Here is a 5,862-nt window from a genome sequence, read left to right on the forward strand (position 1 = left end):
TGTTGGGGGGCGAGGGGGGCTGGGGCTACGGCGGGGGGGCTGCGGGGCTGGGGCCCTCCAGCAAGTGTACAAACAAGCTCAGGATGTGAACACAATAGCCAAGGACCGGCCTTTGAAAAGCAGGGGGACGCAGCGTGGCCCTGGGGCACATCAAAGGCCCGTCTCTGTCTGCACTGCCGAAAAAGCCCGTGTTTGATGGCTACCCACGGACCGGCCCCGGCACAACGGGCCAAGGGTTTGAGTGGGGGAAAGTGGAAAGGGAAAAGAGAGCAGCAGGGAGAGAACACAGGAGCTGGGACACGGTCATGTGGGTCTCTTCCTCGAAAATGTGGGCTTCCCATTAATTCCCTTGGTCCACTTTATTCTGGCTCTTCCTGATCTGTATCTGGAGTGCAGTACACTGCCTCTCTTTCTCCTTCTTCAGTGCACCTCCAGGCAGGCATTCCAGGTCACTTTTGCAAAGTGCTTCGTGTGCAATTTTACAAGCACTTCTCTTGAATCAGCATTTGCCACAGCTGAGGGCTGTTGGGGTTTTTTCCCTCCAGACTTGGTGGTTTGAATCCTAGAAAGCCAGGCATACATCCACAATTTGTGGTGTTTTTTCTCAAGAAGTGAATGTGTTGAGAAGGAAAGTTACTGTTACTTAACAGCCTTGGAAACAGCTCCGTGCAGTGCCTGGACAGAGCCAGAAAGGACATGAAGATATGGTGGGAGAGATCTGCTTGGTATGCTGGACATGTACCTGCCCAGCAGGGTCCTGCAGTACCTGCTGTACCTCTCTAGCAGGATCTGGTCCTGCAAGTGTCCCTGGCTGCTCAGTCCTGTGCTCCCAAGAGGGCTCGGAAAGCCCGGGAAAGTTTTGCCTCTGATTTGCTCTGCACTGTGTGCACACACTGCTGCTTATGGATTAAAGACAGCCTGAGCCTGCTCCGTGGGAACCACCCTCTGTGATAAGGGCATATGTTGATTTAGAGATTAGAACTGTCCACTGCTTTGTTTTTTTACAATGTGCATTTATTGGCATAAGAGCAGTGCAAAGGGCAAAGGAAAACCACAGCATAAAAAAAGCCAGCACCCTGTGCAACACTGCAGGCTCTGCAGGGGGGGAAAAAGGTGTCCCTAAGAGCTGAAGCCTGCAGGTGCTGGCCCCAGGCATGTGGGAGCAGCAGGCAAAGCCGGTGCCTCCTCAGTGAATTTGTGATTGAAGGGGTCTCATGGCCCTTCTCTTGATGCCATTGTCAGGGTAATTAAATGCTCCCAGGCAGGTGCCAGAGCCTTTTGCAAACTGAGAGTTGGCTTTGTCTTCTTGGTCTGCTGGAAATGCCTTGTTCTAGGGTGGATTAATCTCTCATAGCAGTATCTGAAAGAAAAGAGGGGGGCTTTAATTGGGGTGGGATTAGCACAACAGGGCTGAACAGGGAGAGCAGGAGCTTTCTTACTACCTGCTAATTGCCTCTTCTCTGCACTGGTGGCAGCTGTGACACCTGCCCCCGGCTGCTGTATGCCAGCGTTGTGCCATGGGGACTCAGGGGATGCCATGTGCCTTGTAGGTTTATTTATGGAGCAGAGGGGGAGATGTGGTGCTCAAATCAGGGGAGCTTAATCCCTCTCTGGCAGCCAGGGATGGGATGCTTTCATCACTCAGGTGTTTGACATGGCTCTGGGGGGCTCATGCCTTTCTCTTGGGCTGAGCTGAAACCTATGGGCTGCAGTTTGCAGCCAGTCCCCACTGCCAGGTACAGGCAGGCAACAGACCTGGTCGATATAAATGTGAGTCTGGATTGTTTTCCCTAGAACAGGAGAAGCAGGTCAGTGCCTCAAAGGCAAATCCCCTGGGAGGTGTGTGCTTGGAGAAGGCCTATGGCTCTCCCAGCTCTTGGAACGAGATAAGCAGGTCAGTGCCTCAAAGGCAAATCCCCTGGGAGGTGTGTGCTTGGAGAAGGCCTATGGCTCTCCCAGCTCTTGGAACGAGATAAGCAGCCCGTGCCTCAGCCAAATTGCTGACCTTCCCCTGCTTGCTGGTCTGCCCTGCAACAGCCTCCTGTCCCTGGTAGCCACTGTCCCCCCCATGTCCTCTTCAAGGGCAAAGGTCCATGGTGGGCTATGAGGAGGAAAAACTTTGCCTGTCCTCCTCTGTCTTAGCAAGCATCCTTTGGGATGCACACATGGCAGGGCTGGGCCCTTGCCTGGTGGGAAAAGCTAGTTTTACTGTAGGGGTAAAAAAATGAGTTTTTATTTTTGTCTTGATGTGGCCTGAGAGTCAAAGTCTTTCCTGCAGCTAGAAAAACTCTGTGGTCAAACCAATGGAAAAAACTTCCCCCGCTCTCTTCCCCACTCCTCCAATGAACAGTGGACTGTATTTGGTTTTACCTCCTGACTTTTAGTCATCTGTGGTCTGTAAAGGAATGGTCAGCAGGGTCTGTTTCCAGTACCAGCCTCTCCTTTAGCTCTGCTTGGCTCAGTGTGTCCATGAGAACTGCCCTGGGGGCTGCTGAGCCCTCTGTGCAGTGCAGGTGTCCATTGTGGCTCCCTCCTCAGCCCAATGCCATTGTGGGGTTTGCCTGGTGTGATTATCCCTCTCTGGAGAAAACACCTTTCTTTGCCTGTGCACGTCCCCGTGGCTTTTATGGCAGATATGAATTTGGAGGTTCTATTTATTACTTGGGGATGCAAAAAGGGCAAAGGGGCCCAGGGTGATGTGCACATCTCCTAGTGCTGCCCCAGCCCTCTCTTCTCTTCCTCATCATTGGAGACTGGGGCTGAAAGGCCTTGTCCCTTTGTTTTATGCCACAGCAGGGACTTGGGGAAGAAGTGACATCTGGGAGAGAGGCTTGTCCAGGGCTGAGTGTTGTTTGGCTGTCACCAAGATCTGGTGATGCTGGGCCCCCCCCAGCCTCTGCCTCGGCTCCCTGGCTGTGCTCACAGGTGTGAATGCCAGCCAGGTGGACAAACCCACATGTCCCACATCTGTACATCACAAGGTTGGGCACACACATGTGTACATGCACGTGTACACCCCTACCCACACATGCACCCAACACGAGTGTGCCCACACCTCTCCAGGCATGTTCATCCCCTCCCATCCCTCTGCCTCCTTGCCTGCCAAAGCAGGTGGGAGCAGGCAGCATGTGGGAGTGCTTGCCCAGCACCCTGGTGTGGACCTGGCACTGGTAGAGGTGACAGGAAGGGAAGGTATTTTTCTTGGTTCCCATTGAGCTGCACTTGGGATGCTTTCCCATCTGCGATGGGAGGCAGAATCACTCAGGGACAGATGAAGAAGTCCCACAGAGGGCTGAAGACTTTCCCCCAGCAGGTGGGACTGCTCCCTATGACTGACCCAAGCGGTTGTGGGTGACCCCATGGGGTGGCCGAGGCTGCTGGGTGGGTGTCACAGAGCTGGGAAGGCTCAGGGCCATCAGGGGAGCAGCACCTCCCTTCCACAAACACACTGTGTCTCTACTGGCTCTCTGGGAAAATATTTGTCCATCTGAGGCATGACTTTTTAAAGCCTCAGCATTTTCACCTGCGAGCTTCTTGCAAGACAGACGAGTATGAAAATAAAGCTCCTGACCAAAGCAAACGCTCACAGCCCACTCAGAGGGTGTGTTAACCTCGTCATTTACCAAAAGCAAACATCAGCAGTGACGTGACTATTTTAGGTAGCTGTGGCAGAAAAAGGCCCCTCTGTTTTTCAAACAAGGTGCCTTTTCAGTCAGAAGTTGGGGGCGGCTCTAAGAAACCAGTGGCATGTCACCGAGACACCCACTGGAAATGCAGATGTTACCTTAATGGCAGGAAAATACTTCTTTGCATCCAAAGCCTTGGAGCAGGCAGGAAGCGGCTCCCAAGAGTTTTGACTGTGGTATTTCCGCAGGATCCCCCCAGTCGGGTTGGGACCGCCAGCCGTTTGTTCGTCCCCTTTGAAGGACACAAAGCCCTCACCATGCTGAGCCCCACAGCTTGGTCACTTCCCTTCTGGCCATCGGACATGGAGCTGCTGGGAGGAAAAGCAAACAGAAAGGGGGCCAGAAGAGTTGGACAGAAGATGGGGGTGTTATCAGGTACCCCATCTGTGAGGCTCTGTTCAAACGGGAGGAGAAGGCAGGGGCCATCAAAGCTGCTCTGATGGCCTCGATCCAGATCATAGAAAGGTTTAATCCAGCTTCTGTTGGGCTTCTTTCTGCTCATGGTGGGCTCCCCTTCCTCCCAGACCAGGGACAGGCTCCACCATCCTCCTCCTCTTCTCTGTCTGGGGGAGGACCTACAGAATGCTGGGCATTGCAAAGGGCAGCCCCCTGCCCTGGGGAGCCCCTTTGGTCACCTGTGGGGCCAGGGGCCCCTTGGGTGGGCCAGTACACCAGGAGCAGTGGTTTGGAAGCGTGATTGAGGCTACGGCATGGGCGATAAGCCAGCCTGTGGGGAAGAGCTGTTCCAGTCTGAGGGCACACCCATTCCAGCTCATCACAGTTTATATCCACTGTACAAGATTCTAGATAGTGTAGAAAGTCACACACATATTTATAGATGTGTAGGTATATGTTATGTGTGGCTTTTCTATGAATATATGCACATGGTCAAATGATCTCAGCAGTTTTGGCAAGAGGCGTCTTGCTGACCTGAACTGCAGAGTTGGGCTGCTGAGGGCTCACAAGCCAGTTCCTTGTGGGGTGACCCCTTCAGGTGCTCTGGGACAGACACAGTGACATCCAGGTTGTGCCAGTGTCTCACTTCTCTTCGCAGCCTGGCAGCAGGGGAGCCTGGTCAGTGGCAGCCTCTATGGTGCACCCAGATGTGTATGGGGAAGGGACAGGAGTGTCCCTGAGGGTGTTGCCAGGGCTGTGCACAGGAGCTGGTCCCACAGCTGTGGCTGAGCAGTGTTTCTGAGAGCCAGAGCACGGCCCACACATCCTCTGCAGCACTTCTGCTTCCCGAGAAGGTTAGACATCCGGGGCTGGCTTTTCGGTGAAACAGTGAGCTGTTCTGGTTAGCAGAAATCCCCAGCTCTGCCCTGTGCTCCCCCGTGTGCCGCTGCTCTCATCCCACCATCACTGCCCCACGGCCACCTCCCGGGTGGGTGTCCCATCACCCATGGCTGGGCAGGAGGCTCGGGGGCTGGGGTCTCTTATGGGAATGATCCTTATCCCCTCATGCTGGGAAAAGGCAATTTTCCCCACCCAGAAGGGGAAGCTGAGGCCAGAAGGACTCCAACTCCAAACCCCTCCAGGGCCAGCATTTTTCCTGGTGACCTTGAGGTAGAAACTGGAGGCAGCCAGCTGGCTCCCAGGGCAGTGTCCCCCCTCTTCTGAAATGCCAGCTTGGTCTATAAATAACACCTGGCATGGATCTCTCCCCAGGCACCAGAGCAATGAGAGACTGAGCCCTCTATGCCCTTATGCTGCAGGACTCATGCCCCATTTTACAGCTGGGGAAACTGAAGTGTGCTGGGGTCCTTGATTCTGCCTTGCAGCAAGCTCGTGATGCAGCCTTGTAGGTTTGCAGGGCACTGGGAAGTGTTTTCCAGTGGCAGAGGACCGGTCCCTACTGGAAAGGGGAAAATTTGTGGAGGGTTGTTGCTCTGCCAGGGGGTCCACACTTTCTCCCATGCCAGCTGTGCTGTCAGGGCAGCCAGGACACCTTCACCTGCCCAGAGAAGGGACCCAGAGGGGCCCAGTGTCTCACACCCCTGCCCTCATCACTCACTGCTCCCTCCTGGCCATATCTCCAGAACGGTGGCTCCCACCCCTCTAGCTGCCTCCCGGGGCAATCAGTGGGGAACACATGGGTCTTATCCATGGGCCAGACCTGGGCAGGGCTCCCTGCCATCCCTATCAGTGGGGTGGCTCCAGACCTGGGGCTGAGGGG

This window comes from Corvus brachyrhynchos, unplaced genomic scaffold (assembly GCF_000691975.1).
Source record: "Corvus brachyrhynchos isolate BGI_N302 unplaced genomic scaffold, ASM69197v1 scaffold162, whole genome shotgun sequence".
NCBI lineage: Eukaryota > Metazoa > Chordata > Aves > Passeriformes > Corvidae > Corvus > Corvus brachyrhynchos.